The sequence below is a fragment of the Polypterus senegalus genome, chromosome 3 (genome assembly GCF_016835505.1).
Source record: "Polypterus senegalus isolate Bchr_013 chromosome 3, ASM1683550v1, whole genome shotgun sequence".
Lineage (NCBI taxonomy): Eukaryota > Metazoa > Chordata > Cladistia > Polypteriformes > Polypteridae > Polypterus > Polypterus senegalus.
The window spans coordinates 86,848,876-86,867,175 of NC_053156.1; the positions used below are offsets into that span (position 1 = coordinate 86,848,876).

An 18,300-nucleotide genomic window follows, 5' to 3' on the forward strand; every position below is an offset into this window, starting at 1 on the left:
GGTGCCAGGTAAAGAAAACAGTATTCAGTCAAATCCAAAGGGTCTAAATTCAATGTCTTATTTAGCTAAATTTATGTGTGCAACTTAAGGGACCTTTATTGGTCCTTTAATGACCTCTTCGGCACAGACGTCAGCAGTATGTGTGTCTGCAGAGAGAGTGTCGACCTTGTCAAGAGGTTTACTTACCTCAGCAGTGACATTCATTCAGTAGACGGATTGGGAGAGCATGGGGTCACTGGAAAGAGGTGTGTGGCACTCCCGATATCTATGCAAAAGAACGAAGGTCCAAGTCTTTAGAGTCCGGATGCTTCCTGTTTTGCTATGAGGTTGCGAGACATGGACGCTATCCAGTGACCTGAGACAAACACTGGACTCCTTTGATACTGTGTCTCTTCAGAGAATCCTTGGGTAGTCTTCAGCATTAATTCTTCAGCCCTGTTTTAAAAGCTGATGCTGAAGGGGCATATGTTATATTAGCAAGCAGATCATTCCACATCTTCCAACCCCTGTGACTAAAGCCTTGACCTCATACTGTTATTTTATTAATTTTTGGGATCTGATTTAGGCAGGCATCTTGAGACCTTACTGTGTGCTCTGGTTTGTAAGTAATAATACTGCAAGTTCAGATAAGTAAGCAGGTCCTTGCCATTTAAGGCTTTATATGTTAAAAGGAGGATCAGTGTTAGGACTTCAAAGTTACCGTATGTGTATTTTCAGCTGACTGAAATCTACATAAAGAACAATTTGAACGGCCAGCGAATAATCCATTGCATTAGTAAATCATATTAGCAATAAATGTATGAGTTAATTTATTAGTATACTGCATCTTTAGAAAATGTTTTAATTTTCCAACATTTTTAAGATGGAAAAACATGTTTTAGATGTTGGTAGAGTTTGGTAATGTGTGTTTTAAGTGATATATTAGTGTCAAAGATAACGCAAGTTGCATGCTGATTTAATAAAACTAATGGTGATTCCATCTGAGTTAAAAGTGACATGATGTTGTTTTGGTCAACATCACCCCACAAATAAACACCATTCAGAGACAAGTACAATACTTTACTTTAGGCAGGTAAAACAACTTGACAGGCAAAAAGTAGTTCTCATCCATCCACTCCTTAACTTACTGATACAACTAATTAATGATAACATCAGAGAAATGCCATTTGGTTTAAAAGAAATGTATAGTATGCTTTCTACTGATAGTTCCCATTGGAAACATACACTATAAAAACATTAAAGGTCCCAGTGAGATACCATATTTAACCTCTGAGTATAATGATGGAGTATATATCTATACATACTGGACAATGTCTGTGAGCCTAATGTAATTTTTCCAGCCTGTTCAGTAAAATACTGTGCTTAAATATTAAAATATTAAAATATATAACGTAATTACTGTATGCTTATATCAGAATGTCATTTACAAAATGGGTTAATGCCGTGTCTGAAGTAGATAGATAGATAGATACTTTATTAATCCCAAGGGGAAATTCACATACACCAGCAGCAACATACTGATAAAAATAAACAATACTGTATTAAAATAAGAGTGATAAAAATGCAGGTAAAAACAGACAATAACATTGTCGTTTACCCCTCCGGGTGGAACTGAAGAGTCGCGTAGTGTGGGTGAGGAATGATCTCCTCAGTCTGTCAGTGGAGCAGGACAGTGACAGCAGTCTCTCGCTGAAGCTGCTCCTCTGTTTGGAGATGATCCTGTTCATTGGATTTAGTGGATTCTCCATGATTGACAGGAGCCTGCTCAGCGCCCATCACTCTGCCACGGATGTCAAGCTGTCCAGCTCCGTGCCTACAATAGAGCCTGCCTTCCTCACCAGTTTGTCCAGGTGTGAGGCGTCCCTCTTCTTTATGCTGCCTACCTAGCAAACCACTGCGTAGAAGAGGGCACTCGCCACAATCGTCTGATAGAACATCTGCAGCATCTTATTGCAGATGTTGAAGGACGCCAGCCTTCTAAGGAATAGTTGGCTCTGTCCTTTCTTACACAGAGCATCAGTATTGGCAGTCCAGTCCAATTTATCATCCATCTGCACTCCCAGGTATTTATAGGTCTGCACCCTCTGCACAGTCACCTCTGATGATCACGGGGTCCATGATGGGCCTGGTCCTTCTAAAATCCACCACCAGTTTCCTTGGTTTTGCTGGTGTTCAGGTGTAAGTGGTTTGAGTCGCACCATTTAACAAAGTCCTTGATTAGGTTCCTATACTACTCGTCCTGCCCACTCCTGATACAGCCCACAATAGCAGTGTCATCAGTGAACTTTTACACGTGGCAGGACTCCGAGTTGTATTGAAGTCTGATGTATATAGGCTTAACCGGACCAGAGAAAGTACAGTCCCCCGGCGCTCCTGTGTATCTGACCACAATGTCAGACCTGCAGTTCCCGAGATGCACATACTGAGGTCTGTCTGTAAGATAGTCCACGATCCATGCCACCAGGTGTGAATCTACTCCCATCTCTGTCAGCTTGTCCCTAAGGAGCAGAGGTTGGATGGTGTTGAAGGCGCTAGAAAAGTCTAAAAACATCATTCTTACAGCACCACTGCCTCTGTCCAAGTGGGAAAGGGATCGGTGCAGCATATAGATGATAGCATCCTCCGCTCCCACCTTCTCCTGGTATGCGAACTGCAGAGGGTCGAACTATGACAAGTATGGAAGCCAGACTGGAATTTTTCAAATAAATTGTGATGTGTAACTGAGACTGGAGCTGTGTGGCAACTTTTTTCAAGTATTTTACTGAGAAAAGTAAAATTTGAAATGGCTATAAGTGTATGTGAGTCTAGGTCTGACTTTTTAAGTAATGGTCTGATAACTGACACTGTTAGGCGCTGCACCATTCAGTAATGAACTATTGATAATGCTAAGAATAGGTTCTGTCAGAACATCTATTGACATTTTTTATTAGCTTAATTGGGACTGGATCTAAGAACACTCAGTAAGTTTCATTTTAGAATTTGATATTACTAAAGGGCTTTGAGGAAGACGAGACAAGGTTTGCAATGTGACACATATTGTCGATTTTCTCTTTAAAGAAGTTCATAAAGTCTGTACTGCTAATGTTTTGCCTTGTAGTTCAGAATTCCCTTTTGTTGGATTAGCCACTGTTCTAAGCAGTTGAGGAGAATTATTACTGTTGTTATTTATTATTTTAGAATAGTAGTGCGCTATACAGAAAGCTTTTTTATACTTTTTAATACTCTCTGTCCATGTAGTTTGGAAAGCCTGCAGCTTTGTTGCTGTCCATCTATGCTTCAGTTGTTGACACTCTAATTTCAGAGCTTGAGTATTCTCATTAAACCAGGGTGAGTTTCTATGTGGTTTAATCACTTTTGTTTTAATTTGAGCTAGCGTATCTACAGTAGTGCCCCTTTCAAATTCAAATAAGTACAAATGTTGACATAAAGTGACAATCTTGATATCCTACTGCCCTTGTTTTAATCTGTGAGTATATGGGTAAGGGCAAAGCCAAATCAAACTTAACTAAGTAGAGATCAGAAATAATATCATCTCATAGCTTAATATTTAAATTTTGAATCTCAACCCTGTAAGTAATCATTAGCTCTAATTTAAGGTTATGACTGTGAGCCGGGCCATTGACAATCAGGCAGAATCCTACTGAGTTTAGCAAGCAAGTAAAATATTTGCTAAAAGTGTCAGTTTCCACATCAATGTGTATACTAAAATCCCCCATCAACACTACATGATGATCATTTTTGGCTAAGGTGCCAAATTCAGTCATGAATGATAAATATGGCCCTGTTGGTGTGTAGACTAGTACTGCAGATGTGCTAGAATCTGTTTTAATATCTAATACAATTAACATTCATTTGTATAAACAGTTTGTAGTTCATCACACAGAATTATTCAAAAGCCACCTTCTCGACCAGTATATCTAGATTTATGAAGAAGTGTGTAACTGTTTGGTGATCCTCAGCTAAGGGAATACTGTCAGATTTTCTAAGGCAAGTTTCAGTAAGAAGGCACAAATGAGATTTTGTACTTAATAAAATATAGTTTACCAAAGCAGCTTTATTTCCAAGAGATTGAGTGTTTAATAAGCAGAATTTTAAACTTCAAAGATATTTCTGCACTGGTGTTATATTTCCTCTGTCCTCTATATAATCTAGGTAAGGGGTCAGAGACAATCGACTTCTGACATTTTCTTTTAGCTTTGTTGCCTAAAGATAAAACCTCACATTGCTGAAAAGTGATCTGATTTGTGCTGAAACACAACAATAAGGTACATAAATCATTGTCAACCAGAAGGTTCATTTTCACCCCCAGAAACAATTAATTGTAGCTGCTGGATTAACATAGTTTGGAATTCTAATATTCTGTACTATGGAGTCGCCAATTATGAGCACTTCATTCTCAGCCTCGACAGATGCGCTGCTGAATGCTGAGAATCTGTTCTGGGATTGAACTGGTTACCTTGGTGCTGCAGGACTAAATTGTTACTTCTTAAACACCCGTCTCACTTTTACCTACTCAACCTGTGATTGGATTGGTGCTGGCCGTTCACTGACTACAATGGGGCCTGGTGGGACTGAAGCCAAAACAGAAATGGCAGAATTGTCTAAACAAATAGAGTCAATCTGACTTCAACTTATCTAATGTAATCAATCTAATAGCTGTCCAATTCCTAACATGGTCCTCAAAGCACATATTTTCCCAACCAACTCTAAGTTAAATGTACATTTTTGGCTGGTGAACTTGTCTGAAGTCGTCTTCTAGAAAACCTAAACTGTACATACTGCAGGACGCACAACATGTAAACATGTCCTTGGCAGGCAGAGAACAAACTGAACCTACTTTTAGCACCTAGTGTTCCTTGTGTTAGCAGTAATTTCATTTCTTTCTGAGTTGTTGGTTTCTTCTCCTAGTCACATGTCGGCTTCTACTCCAGCTGTAATTTTTCTTTACTGACGGATTGGGTTATATTTTCACACCATGTGTCTGTGAGACAACAGTGCGCTACACTTCTGCTGCAGCTTGTTCCTCACTTGCGCTTGGATGTGAGCTGTGACTTGTCATTTCTATTTGGAGGGTTTTTGTTTAGTTGTGCCTTCTCTCCACTAATATTATCTTCTGATACATAGGGCTGGTTGTTTCTGTTTTTATTGAAGCTTTCATGGCTGTGTTTGTACTTATTTGAATATTTATTTCATAAAAAATTTGATAACAAAAAATATTTTTTTCCAGCAGTAGCAGATTCTATAGGATAGGTAAAACAAGACAAAGGTGAAACAATGAAATGTCATTTATATAACGATCCCACTATTAAAGGAATTTGCATGTTAGCCCTACTGACATCAGGTAGTAGTAACAACAGAGTTTGCTAAGAGTAAAGTACTGCAGAGAAGACTATTAGAGGATCTCAGCTGTCATACCTGTTTGTTATATAGTATAGTGGGGTACAGCACATGTATTGACATCAAAAAGGCTACCAAAAAGACTAGTATCCATATAAAAAACAAATCTGTAACCTGGGTGTGTTGTAGTTTGTGTCTAGTGTCACAGAATTATATTTTCCTGTGCCAAGAAGCGTTCTAACTGTGTAGACACTGTATATTCGATCCAGTGTTTCCAGGCTAATGCATTTAAATATTTGTGGTTTTGATGTACGGTAGTAGTAAAACAATACATTAATTGATACCCTTTGTTTGTCTGCAGCTTGGAAGCGATGACTTCAGTAGAACAGAATAGCAGATAAAGAGCAGCCATGCAAATAAATGTTGAAATGAAAGCTATGTGGGTGTTTTTTTTGATTTTCCCCCTGACAATTCCACATTTTGCATTCTGATATAGTAAGAAGTTTCATTTGCATAATTCTCACTGTCTTTTTTCCTCTTTTTCATTCCTTCGTAAAATTAGCACTTAAAGCAGCTTTTCCGTTAGGAATGAGCTTTTAATTAAATTGGTCGCTGATATTTCAGACAGTCAGTACAGTTCCAGGTACACAGTGGAATAGCCAGTATAAGCATTACATGCACAGCTGCTCAATGAGACACATTTGAGTGAGTTCCCTTTAGGCTATTTTACTGGACTCAGGCTGGCATACGTTTGAGCAGTTTTTGGATTTCTGTGGTAGCGTTCCATAAAATTGTTTAAAAAATTCCACATACTGGCCATAGTACACACTATAGCAAATAAAATAACCCTGTATCTGTCCAGCACAAATATTTGAAGTGGAAAGCTGACACTGAAATACAGCAAAGCTAAAATAAGTACTGTAGATGTAAATGTGAAATGGTAAGCAAAGAATGGGCAATTCAGTGGTGTGTTTGCTGTAACCTATTTTTTAGCTAATCTTAGTCTTCACAATAATTTTAGTTTGCATTCACTGCAGTCAGATAAAAATGTCTGAACTCAAATGTGTTTAACTAAACAAAATAGCTGAACTCCAATATCTTTAACCAAAGAAAATGGTTTTCTTTTGCATACATGGTGTATATCTCCCTTTTCCTTTCACATTTTAATTTGAATTTGCTAATATTTAGGCTTTTTGCTAGATAGTGGTAAGCGTGGCTGCCTCACAGCTCTGATATCCTGGCTCTGAATCACTGCCTAGTCACTATCGTACTTACCGTGATCTCTGTGTCTAGGTGAGTTTTACTTTAGGTACTCTGGCTTTCCTCCCTAATGGCAGAACTGAGTGTGTTAGATTTTTGGCCTGGTGTGAGTGAGTATGGCGGCTGTGTGCATGTGATGCCCTTCCATGGTTGGCTTCTGCCTTGTGCCTAGTACTACAGGGATAGCCCCTAGCCCCCAAGATGCTTCAAAAATGAATGGATTGACATTTAATTGTTATCAGATTACAGATTGTTAGCTGACATTGTGTGGCACTATCCATGAAGTTGTAGTTTTACTTCTTAGGTGGTGGAACTGTTGTTTTGTGTCCCTTTGATCAAAACACTATGAAAATTACCAGCTGTATTAATTTAACAAATGTTAACTAAAAATAGTTTTAATTAATTTGCTTTAATTAATTCAACAGGTATAATTTGATACAAGTGTATTATAATAAAGATGCAATAAAAGATAAAATAAAGATCCATGTGTCTGGGTATCTATTGTTTTTTTTTAACTGAAATTAATTTTTTTAATTTGAATATTTTAAAAACTAAACAGAAACAATTGACTCAAGCAAGGTATTCTAACGGGACATAACTGAACCACTCTGATATGTTTATGTCCTGCCTTGGACTAGCATTCCCTCTAGGGTTGTTATTTACCTGATGGCTGTCACTCTCCAACATTCTGAATGAAATTCTGAACAAAATTTAACTATATAAAGTCAAAACTTGTATATATAAAGTCACTGTCAGAATAAATAAAGTCAAAACTTGAATATATAAAGCCAGCGCTGGAATATATAAAGTCAAAACTTGAATATATAAAGTCATAACCTGAGTATATAAAGACGGCGTTGGAATATTTCGGAATATATAAAGTAAGCGCTGCAATATATAAAGTCAAAACTTCAATATATAAAGTCAGCGTCGGAATATACAAAGTCAGCGCTGGAATATCCATCCATTTCCCAACCCGTTGAATCCGACCACAGGGTCACGGGGGTCTGCTGGAGCCAATCCCAGCCAACACTGGGCGCACGGCAGGAACCAATCCTGCGTAGGGCACATGCATCATTTTCAAAACATTAACTGAAAAGTGTTTTTTTAATGTATTTTTCTGAATACGTTTTTGTTAACTTAGTTCAGTTAAGAGTCATTTCAATCAATAGATTTTGACTTTCACTTTATATATTCAGGTGTGAGTTTATATACTCCGATGTTGAGTTTATATAATCAGGAATGACTTTATAAATTCCGACGCTGACTTTATATATTCAACTTTTGACTTTATATATTCGGGAATGACTTTATATATTCAAGTTTTCACTTTATATATTCCAGCGATGACTTTATATATTCATAAAATCAATGTATTTGCCTGTTTGGCACCCCATAGTATATGTGTCTGTATATATGTACACATGTGTGTATATATATATATATATATATATATATATATATATATATATATATATATATATATGACAGCAACACTGATATCAATGACAAAACAATTACATTACCAATCATATTACGTTATTTTTTAAAATTTTTCCTTTTCTTTTTCAAAACTTCTTTAACACACTACTTCTCCGCTGCGAAGCGCAGGTATTCTGCTAGTAAATAAATAAATATAGGTAAGTGAATAGATAGTAATAGTTTGAAATTAAAAATTAAAAAAACTAATAATTATTTTTTATGAATTATTACAAGTTAGATGGATAAAGCCATTTTTTTAAACTTCAAAGACATTTTAGAAATTATTATTAGTCATCTTTTATTCCAAGGTGAGCCTGTTTCTGCCTATTTTAAAGTCTTTCTTTTTCTCATTGGATGTGTATTCCTTACAATAGTTTTTGGAATTAAAAAGCATTCTCAAGATGTGCTCCGGCATTGCCTGTAAGTAAGAGTTACATTAGTCTGGCCCAAGAGAAACAGTAGACTCTGTATTAAGTTGGCCGACTGTATTGAGTTTCTAAGAATACTATATCAGATTATGTATTGCACTTCATATTCTTTTTTAATTTTATAGTATCTATTATAGATTTGTTTTCCTAAAAACAGGTATGTGAGATACAGTATGAACACTTTCATGTAGGCAATAACAGTCACTTTTCACAATGCAAACCACTTCAATCAGATGTGAAGGCTGCTGGATTTACTGATATAAACTATAAAGTTTTTTTTTAACATTTTATTCGATTTATTAAAATCAAATAACATTCCATACAAGCAAGTCAAGTTTTACACAACTAGGTTTGAAACAAATGAGAAAGAGAGCTTGGCCAACACAGTAAAACTTTAATAGTAGGAAAAATAAATAAACAAACAAATAAATAAATAAAAATAGAATAAAAAAGGGAAGAGAATACTCTTCCTCAATTTAATTGCTTATTCTAAAATGTTATTGATTAGATCCTGCCAGACTTTGAAAAGGTTTTGTACTGGTCCTCTAATGTGCAAATTAGATTTTTTCCAAATTTCAAATAGTATATAACATCAGCTACCCTCTGACTTAAAAGAGGTGCGTTAGGATTCTTCCAGTTGACCAAGATAAGTCTGTGTGCCAATAGTGTAGTGAAGGCAATCACAGTTTGTTTGACCTTCTCCACTTTACGCCCATCTGGAAGAACACCAAACACAGCTGTAGGAGGGATTGTGACATCAAGGCTGTCTGAGAGGCATTTGAAGATTTTGGTCCAGAATGATGTTAATTTGGTGCACACCCAAAATATGTGACCCAGTGAGGCTGGAACTTGATTGCAATGTTCGCAGGTTGTATCTTGCACTGGAAACATTTTGGAAAATTTTAAACGAGAGAGATGCGCTTGAAATATAATTTTAAGTTGAATAATTGTATAAGTTTTAAGAAGCCTTGCCTAGAGCCATGTAGATTTCATTAATTGTAAAATTAGGTTAGTTATGAACTGAAAAAAATATCTGACAAAAACAAGAATAATCTGTAGTAACTTCTTTTTGACTAAAGTTTTCAATATATCAGTTTAAAATTGTTACAGTTTGCATTAGGTTGGCATTCATTTAAAAAAAGTATTTTGTTCCCTAGTAATTATCTTTTATATATTTTGGAACTACATTAATACTTGCTGTAATTTCTTTTTTTTGTTTGTTTAGACTTTCATTGTGAATGATTACATAATATGTATACATATAGTGCATATTCTTTATTCCTCAATTTTTTTTACCCCCAAGTCTCATAAAATAGCAAAATAGAAGCAATGGTCCATTTTCATTATGCGCCAGCCCAGGTTTATTTAGTAATTGAATTGTGTAGCAGGAAATCAACATTAATGACAGGTTCAAGTTTAATTGTGCACTGTGCTTGCGCACTTTATTTAATGTGACATTAAAATTTGTCACAATGTTAAATTTTGAGTTGTTTTATTATTGAGCAATCAGAGAAGCATACACTTAACCTGTGAGAGCAACATTTGTGGTATAAGCCCCACATTTGCATGTAGTGGAATTTTAGCATTATGCCTAGCCTTGTTAGTTATTAATGCTGAGATCTTTTAATTATTTCATTTACCTACAGTAAAAATTATAGCAAGAAGCATTATTTTTTTCTGAATGAAGCAAGACATAACATTAAAAATTGTTTTTGTACAATTTTCCCAGAAACACTTTGGGATTTTTTGGATGTCTTTATTAATTAGTCATAAAATGTGGTATGGTTTTCAACAAAGTTATACCCATCATCTTTCATTAAACAAGAGTGGAATATCTAATTGTCTATGATAAAATGATTGGGGACCTACCAGAAAAAATCAGACAAATGCCGGCAGAAATTAAAAAATCTAACAGACAGCCTGACATTATTTTGTTTTTACAAATATTGATTATGGTAAAATAAGTAATAGACAGATTATTATGAAGCCAATAGGTACACCATCTCTTATATGAGTAAGGAATATAACAGATTTGTAGGATAATTGTCATTAAACTCGATATATGGATATATTGTATACAGTAATATAATACTAATGTTCCACACAAATGAGTTGCGCCAGCCCAGCAGTATTGAGTGGTTGCATACGTCAGGGTACAGTTTCTGTCCTGATGTAAATTTAAGTATACAAGATGCAATTCAAGCTGTAACTGTTTGTACACCTCATGGTGAAATAATTGATACATTAATTGATACATGTTTCACTCTGTTGTATATCTGGTGTAGAAAATGACCTGCTGTTGTTATGTAGAACTGCACAGTACACAATAGCTTCTTCCATTATTATTCTTCCAAATACTTAAAAAAAGACTGGGGATGAACTGAATATTTTAATAAAAAAAAATTCCACACTCTACTACACACCTGTTCATTCACACTTGATATTGGTATTTAATATTTTCAGTAACAAAGTTAGGAAGCATCTCTGTATTATGTAGAGGTTTTCCCGAGTGAAATTGGCCCAGGGCTCTTTGTGTGCTCATAAAGTTATTGCCATGTTTATTTTATGACTAGAGCACAGGCAGGTCAACTGACTTTCCCAGGGTCACTCAGAAAGCTACTGCTCAACAAAATTAAAGGACTACTTTTTAATCAGAGTATAGCATCAAGTCAATGACACTTCTGAGATATTGAGCTGGTCAGTTAAGTAGCCGACGGGGTTGTTAATCAATTTCAGCTGCTTTGTTGTTAATGAAATGAAATTAACAACAGGTGCACTAGACGGGCAACAATGAGATGAACCCCAAAACAGGAATGGTTTAACAGGTGGAGGCCACTGACATTTTTCCCTCCTCATCTTTTTTGACTGTTTTTTCACTAGTTTTGCATTTGGCTACAGTCAATGTCACTAATGGTAGCATGAGGCGATACCTGAACCCTACAGAGGTTGCACAGGTAGTCCAACTTCTCCAGGATGGCACATCAATACTTGCTATTGCCAGAAGGTTTGCTGTGTCTCCCTGCACAGTCTCAAGGGCATGGAGGAGATTCCAGGAGACCGGCAGTTAATAAAGCTGGACAGGGCCGTAGAAGGTCCTTAACCCATCAGCAGGACCGGTATCTGAATGAGCACTGCCAGAGCCCTACAAAATGACCTCCAGCAGGCCACTGGTGTGAATGTCTCTGACCAAACAATCAGACTTCATGAGGGTGGCCTGAGGGCCCGACGTCCTCTAGTGGGCCCTGTGCTCACTGCCCGGCACTTTGGGGCTCGATTGGTATTTGCCATAGAATACCAGAATTGGCAGATCCACCACTTGGCACCCTGTGCTTTACACATTTGAGAGCAGGTTCACCCTGAGAACATGTAACAGACGTATAACGGTCTGGAGAAGCCTTGGAGAACATTATGCTCCTTGTAACATCATTCAGCATGACTGGTTTGGTGGTGGGTCAGTGATGGGCTGGGGAGGCATATCCATAGAGAGACATACAGACCTCTACAGGCTAGACAACGGCACCTTGACTGCCATTAGGTATTGGGATGAAATCCTTGGACCCATTGTCAGGCCCTATGCTGATGCAGTGGGTCCTGGGTTCCTCCTGGTGCACGACAATGCCCTGCCTCATGTGGCGAGAGTGTTCAGGCAGTTCGTGTCGGATGAAGGAATTGATACCAGTGACTGGCCCCCACGCTTACCTGACCTTAATCCAATAGAACACCTCTGCGACATTATGTTTCGGTCCATCCGACGCCGCCAGGTTGCACCTCTGACTGTCCAGGAGCTCAGTAACGCCTTGGTCCAAATCTGGGAGGAGATCCCCCAGGACACCATCTGTCCTCTCATTAGGAGCATGTCCCGACATTGTCAGGCATGCATACACGTATTTGGGGGCTATACAAACTACTGAGTACGATTTTGAGTTGCTGCAATGAAATTTCGAGAAAATGGACTTGCCTGCCGCATCATTTTTGCGCTTTGATTTTCGGGGTGTCTTTGAAGTCAGCCCTCTGTAGTTTGAAAATTTTAATTTCTATGAAATGATGTGCTATCCTTTCGTTTCTAACACATTACCCTGTTCATATCGGTATAAATATCCATTAAGATTTTTTCCCCATTGAGATCTGATGTGTTTTCAAAGTGTTCCTTTAATTTTTTGAGCAGTATACTGTATAATAGTGATGTGTTGAATTTTATTCTTTTTGCTTTTCATGCTACCTTTATGCTAAAGAGATATAAATTGTATTGTTTATCTTTCTGTGTATAAGGTAACATGCATGTAAGCATACAGTCGCATTATTGAATATATGACAATAAACATAATTTGGTAAGATTTGAAAAAGACAATACACACCAAAATCTTGATTTCTGAAGCGTGTTTAAGAATAACCCATGTGATTTATCTGTTATAATCATAAATTATTTATGGAAATGTGGTGTTAAAATAGGAATAAAATAGGGTTTAAATTTGAATAAATTAGCTATAACAAATAGCCAACCACTTTCTTTAAGATTTAAAAATTATACTTTATGAAGTGGGGGTTAAATTGTGGCTATTTGCACAGAGGCAGCAGGGCTTCTACTACACTTGAGGAAGTATACTTTTTTTGCAGTTGGAAAATTCCTTGAAGAAATTCTTAGTGTCTTCCATCCATCCATCATCCAACCCGCTATATCCTAACTACAGGGTCACGGGGGGGTCTGCTGGAGCCAAATTCCAGCTCTTGAAGCCTGTAAATTCTTTGTTGCAAGCCCAGTCTATAGATATGTATGATGCTGGGGAGGTCATCGTTGCTTTTTTGGGAGCACTGAAAGATAACCAGGGAGAAGGTTCATTGGATGATTTTGAAATAACAACCAGTATCCCCCTGCTGCAAAGAGAAAGAGAACCATGACCTTACTTCTTACAGACGTCATTGTTCTCTCCATCCTTGGTCAGACTGACTCGGATTCTTTAAGCACTCCAGGCCAGTCTTTGAGGAAATCCCTTCTGAACATTCTGGGCTGAGTTACTGAAGAAATAGGAAATAGATATTCAATGACAATTCTTGACCTGATGAGAGCTGTAATTGTCTTCTTCCTCAGTCAAATTCTTTTCTAGATTTGACACTCTTGGCTCCCCACCCCACTGGTATGGATGCTTCAACCAATAGTCCGCAATATGAAATTCCACTTGCAAAAGCCATGCTGCTAAAGAAATTCTCATCTGACAATTTTGTTAGCTTTTCAGTTGTGTAAGCATCATGCAATGTATGTAACTGCATTGGTGATGGGTGTGTATCCTCTGCTGCATGTAAAAGTTCATTCACAATGCTGCCATGTGTCCTGACCCCTTTCCGTCACACCATGCTACACGACTGGGAGTCGAATTTGGTGATTTTGGCTAATGAAAAATTAATAACAAAAGGCTTAGACACGGAAGAATGTTAGATCTTTGGCTGAAAAATAGAAGTCTGATGCTTTGAAGTAACTGGTTAGAGGATGCAGCAGGATAATTAGTAGCTTTCTATTTTTTCCACTTTTGCCAAATAAATAAAATTTCCACCTTTGTTTGCTAAGCCAATTTGTTTATGGTTTGGGAAATTTTAATTGATTATTTTCTCCTTGTTCACTCAATTACATTACTGTTCATGTTAAATGTTCTGTTCTTATGTTCTCATCAGTTCATGAGTTTGAATTCTAAATTTGCCTCAAATATGACAGTAGATAAGTCAAATTTTATGCTTCATTACTATCTATCTATCTATCTATCTATCTATCTATCTATCTATCTATCTATCTATCCAAAGCACCTTGGAGAAATCACAAATAATAATAGTAATAATAATATTATGTCTTTTCTGATCGGAGAGATGACCATGAGAGCATAATGCAGAGTTAAAAATATGAAAAGTAAATATGTCCATGTGCCCCACTTGCTGGCCACAATATGCTACTGCACTGTTGTATAGTTAGTTGTGTGAAAAGGTGCCAAATCAGAATTACTTACTGCCCCCCATCAATCTGTCTGAGCAGTCTAGATCTGGGATTGGTTGCAATCAGTGAAAACATGACCCAGTAGCTGTGGGCACAAGTTGATAACCATCTCTGAATCAGGTGCCAGTCCATTGCAGAGATCATCTGTGCACATATAAACACTCACTCATAATGGCACAATTTATACCTGGCAATAAATTGGGAGGAAAACTAAACTACCCAGATAAAAACAAATCACACAGATTGGGGAGAATGCAAACATTCCACAGAGATAAACAGCAAGATCACAATTGTTAAATAAAATGTAACTTGTATTGTGTTAAAATAACCTTTAAAATTGCTATATACAGTACACTTTTAAGTGTTAATATTACACTAGTGTTTTTGCTGTGTTGGTGAAAGGGCAGCAGCATTCAGCATTCTACCCCCATGCTACTCAACACAATACTATAGTTACCTATTATTTCGGTTACTGATCTTTTAAATACCCAGCAGTAATAGTAGTGGTATTGCCATGTTTAAAGAATGAAGGGAACCTCTCACTTGCATATAACATTGAAATCTTGTGGATAAACCACACAGATAAACTCCAGTACAGTAGCCAGTCTGGCAGCACTTCTGTAGCTGGATCATTGGCCTTACTCTGAAAGTTCAGCTTTGTAATTTGGGTGAAATCAACTTAAAATGCATAGCACTGCTGCCTAACAATGTCAGAGTTTGACTACCAGCCCAGTACCTGTCAGTGTGGAGTCTCTGTGACCTCTTTTTGTCTAGTTTAGTTTTTGAGGGTACTCAAGTACTCTTTCGACAGCAGTAAGTATTCCCTTTGCATAGGAGGTTTAAGAATAGATACAAGTAATCAGACAAATATTATTTTACGGAGCTCCCTGCAGCCCTTTAAATTGGATTTAGCTGATTTGAAAGTGGATGTATGTGCCATGTTTGTAATTGTGTATAGCACATTGGCCTGATAAACTAAATTGTGTTTAACAATAATGAATTGAAGGGATTCTTAATTTTTTCCAGTCAAATGTCAGCCATTGACAAAAGTCAAGTTTAACTCCTAATAATCCTAGTAATCATACACTTCATTCATCTGAACTATAATGCTATAGGGTATTTTGTAACCTTTTGAGTATCTGTCTGTGACGTCTCATTCCAACAAACATTTTTGAGTGTGATATAGTCCCATTCCTACACACCGTCCTCCACTCTTACTGATTTTGCATATCTAAGAAGAACTTTAAACCCGACGAGTATGGTGATTTTTTTCCTGAAGCCCAGCACTGTGTCCATGTGTACTGTTTTAACTATTGAAACTATTCATTGTTACTACTGTCAGTATACTGATTTTTGAGAAAAATGTAAACAAGTTACTGTCAAATGTTTCATACTTCTAACTTTTCCATATTTTTGATGAAACAAAACCTGTATGTTAGAACTTCTTATATGGTTTATATTCTGTGTAAACATATAAAATTGGTAAAAGCAGGAAAAAAGATGGAAACTGACAGATTAAATAAGAAGAAAAAAACAACCCAAAGCAGCCAACACAAGTATAGAAACAAGAAATAATGAACTTTTGTTCTGAGAGCAAATGGGAAATAGCTACTAGTTCCAAAATTCCCCTTAATCGTAGCAAAAGCCAAAGACAACATACAAATGTACTGTTGCTCTGAATTTGAGTAGACTTGTGCAATCACATGTATCTACTCTTATTTCATACTTAAGATTGCTCAGATGCCACAGTTTTAAATTAATTTTGTCTTCTTCTTTTTTTTAGTGAAATCATAACACAATGCATGCAATATAGGCCATACTTGTTTTAATTTTAGATTGATTTCTTCAGCACAGACACCTTAGGAAATGTCTAGTCATTTTGAATCTGACTGACAAATGATATCCCCCCCAGCTTCAACAACAGAGTCGTATGGAGTAGTCTGCAGGTTTAAGTGGATTGGTGATGTTAAATTGGACCTAGTGTGTGTGTGTGTGTGTGTGTGTGTGTTAACCCTGCAAAGGACTCAGGCTCTGTCCTGGGATTGTTCCTGCTTTGTGCCCAGTGATTCCTGGGATAGGCACCAGCGGCCCCCAAACTCTGCACAAGGTTTAGAAAATGGATAGAAGGGTGTTTCATAAGTTTTCAACATTTAGATTTGCAATTGTATGATCTGAAATGAGATTATAAAGAGTAATGCTGGAGTGGCAAATGCTTATAATGTGGTGACATTTTGGGACAGACATCCAGGGCTTTGCTTAGATGGGTTCAGGAGAAATAAAGTGGTAGCTATAGTGGTCTGATAATGTCCCCCTTTTTTCTAACATTAGAAAAGCATGTGCACTTCAGGAGATATCAATGTCTGAATGGTCCTTGGTCCAAACCTCAGAAATAAAGATGACTAAAATGATCTGTATTTGAAAAGGTGATTGATATCTTTCTTGGCAGTAGCCCTAGGAAAAGTCAATGGACACCACTGTTAAGGGAAGCCTCAAGACAAGCTGTGTTAGCAGAAAGGTTTTACTATTTGTGTACACAAGCCAAAAAGTCAATGTCTACACTAATGGCCAAAGTCAAGGTTTAGAACTGGCAAGGGCAAAAAAGAATGATTCTGAGAGTAATCTCACAGTTGAAACTCAATGTTGTCATTTATTGAAGTGGCAATACTGTCAGATAGCAACAACAGCTGGGCAATCATCAGAAGAGCAACTGTTAGAACCGAGTTGTGTCACATAGTCCATTTCTGTGGATGATGTCAAATTGATGGTTGAGAAGCTCCATCCACAAGGGGAATGCTGCAGGCATCAATACGATCCACATACATAAGTTAACATTACTGGCTAGCGCTTTGGTGTCTTGGTTATTGTGCCACTTTGATATTACAAGGAAGACAAGGACAGGCTGGAATAATGGAGTGTTTAGTCCCTTCTATTCAAAAAAGGGGGAAAGAGAATGTGTCCAGTGATTTTCCTAGGCTTCTTTCTGTAGGTAAAGTCCATTCTTTAAATGGTCAAGATCTCAATTTGACACTTAGTAAAAACAAGTCAGATTCCTATATGTTGAACACTGGAACAACTCACTAAGTCAAGTGACCTGTCGTACTGTCCATAACAGAGTACTGCAACATACAGTGGCACGAAATACCGTTCCCTAGGACCACGGTGCATACACATAAACACAGGACAAGTGCAAGACAGGTAAAGAACTATACTATACTATAAAAGATAAACAAATGATTAAATATAAATGATAGGTACAGTAAGTGAATAGATAGTAATAATTTTAAATATATAGTAATAAATAATAACAGTAAAATTAAAAAACAGTAGCTCAAGTGTAACAAATATATAAATTCACTATTAGGTTTGGATCTTAGGGCAGGGTGGCAGCACAAAGTTTAGAGTCCAGACAGCTAAGTGGTAGAAGCTGTTTCAAACCCTGGCAGAACTGGTCCAGATGTTACAGTACCTTCTGCCAGATGTAAGTTGGTCAAAGCAACCGTGGGAGGAGTGGAAGCAGTTCTTCACAATGCTGTAAACTTTGCAGATAACAATGCTTTACAAAGATGTCTTCAATGAAGAGCAGAGAGGTTCCAGCAGTCTTTTCTACAGTGTGCACCATCTGTTGTAGGACCTTATAGTCAGAGACACTGCAGTTCCCAAACCAGACAGTGATGCAGCTGGTTAGAACACTCTTGATTGTACTCCTGTAGAATGTGCTGAGAATATGGGAAGGTAGTCTTGCCTTCTTCAACCGCTGAAGGAGGTGAAGACACTGCTGCACCTTCTTGGCTGTGGAGGTGGTTTTACTTGAACAAG

General features: G+C 37.2%; 1 protein-coding gene across 1 annotated transcript in view; it reads left to right on the plus strand.

The window, feature by feature from the left end:
- Positions 1-18,300, plus strand: part of usta (uronyl 2-sulfotransferase a) — a 396,647-nt gene that overhangs the window by 296,619 nt on the left and 81,728 nt on the right. The window lies entirely within an intron of this gene.